This window comes from Chaetura pelagica, unplaced genomic scaffold (genome assembly GCF_000747805.2).
Source record: "Chaetura pelagica isolate M959 unplaced genomic scaffold, ChaPel_1.0 scaffold356, whole genome shotgun sequence".
In the NCBI taxonomy this organism is placed as follows: Eukaryota; Metazoa; Chordata; class Aves; order Apodiformes; family Apodidae; genus Chaetura; species Chaetura pelagica.
Window position 1 is genome coordinate 5633210 of NW_009953964.1, and position 1736 is coordinate 5634945.

Consider the following 1736-nt stretch of genomic DNA (forward strand, 5'->3'; position numbering starts at 1 on the left):
GGTTTCCGGGGCTCCTGCCCGCCGCTGTCGGATCCCAGCTCATCCCTGACATGCCCTTAAGAAAGCGTCGGGCCCCTTCCCTCCGTGCGGAGCGCTGATGCAGCCGGGCGGGCTGATGCCAGAGCACGGCAAGCGAATGCAGCAACCAGAAAGCACCGGAGTGTCTTCACTTTATTTCAGGACAATTTATGCAACCCCCGGAATAAAACTGTCCCGCGTGGTTTTGGGCTTGGTATCACCCCCCCTTTCCTCCCCCTCGGCTGCCAGGCAGGCCGCAGGCAGCACGGGAGGCGATCCCGGGAGAGGGCTCGGTCGCCGCTTTCCGTCACCGTCGGTGACTCAGACGGGGTGACCTGGGCAGAGAGACTTGGATAGCAAATGCCACCGTGGATTTTCCCCTCCTGCCCTGGGCTCCGTGCCTGGAATCTGACAAGCAAGCCGGCTTTTGCACCTCAGGCGCTGGAGGTGGTTTTTCTCCAGCACCCCTCCCGGCTGAAGCGAAAGCTGGGAGCCGGCCAGATAAATCAAAAGCTTTAAATTTACCCTGCCTGTAAGTTTTTCTGCCTGTAACTGTGCTGGGTTCGCTGGTGAAGAGAGAACGATCTGGGATTTCGTCGTCCTTCCCGCTGTCCCTCTCCCAGCACCCGGGCAGGATCGCAGGGCCCTCTGGTTTCCTGCGCCAGTTAAAGCTTTTTTAACGTGGGCAGTTAAACACACCAGCGTTTGTTCCTTACGTTTCCAAGGGGAACACACGCGGCACACACGCGGCAGAAGCAACATGGTTATTTTAGGGATGTGAAAAAGGAACGATCGAAGAGACTTTTCCCATTCGGTAAATACAACAACGGTTTGACACACGCGGCCCGCAGGCAGGACACACCCGTGCCCAGCGATGGTCAAGAAAACTGTTTTTAAAACGAAAGACCTTTCAGGGAAAATGAGGTGCGGGCTGTTTGCGGAGAGCAAAGCTCTAAAATGCGGCCGGACTGCCCTGCCCTCTCCCTCGGAGCTTTGGCCCGATCCACCCTAGGCGGGAAGATTCCCAGCAGCTCCACCGGGATCGGAGCGGAGTTTCAGGGAGTTTGCAGTTCGTCTGTCCGCACGATGTTTTCCAGAGGAGATAAAGGTCTGACTCCTCGGATACTTCCTGCTGGCCGTGCAAATCCAATCCGTCTTGCGATGTCACCCTGCGTGCTCTGCGCTCCTGGGGAGCCGGGGGGGCCCTGCTGCGATCCCCCTCCCTGGGGTCTGTCCTGGGCCGCGCACGTCGGGGGGAGCCACATTCAACATGAGACGGTGGTTGGGCTTTATTTGTTTTTTAAAGCTTTTTCCTCCCCTCCCCGCCCCCTCGCAGAGGTGAGGGACAGGCAGCGCTCCCGGGGTGCGGGCTCAGCCCCCCGCGTTCCCGGGGTGCGGGCAGGACCCTCCAGAAAAGCCCCTTCCCGAGGGGGATCCCCTCCTCCGGGACTGCCGGAACGATGAGTCTGGGCGAGTCGAGTTACAGAGCCCTGACCCCACCTCTGCTCCGGCGTCTCCCGGCCAGGTCCCTTTTGCTCCGGCGAGGGCCCAGCCTGTGACCCACAACCGGAGAGGCATGAAATCGGCTGCTCCAAGGGCAAGTGGGGGGGACGAGGGGGAGACCCTGTCCCAGCCGAGCTGCCCCTTCAGCTCCCACGGAGCCTTCGCGGGGTTGGGTGGCTCTGCCTTTCCTCCCTGTCCCCCTGCACCGGGCAGGT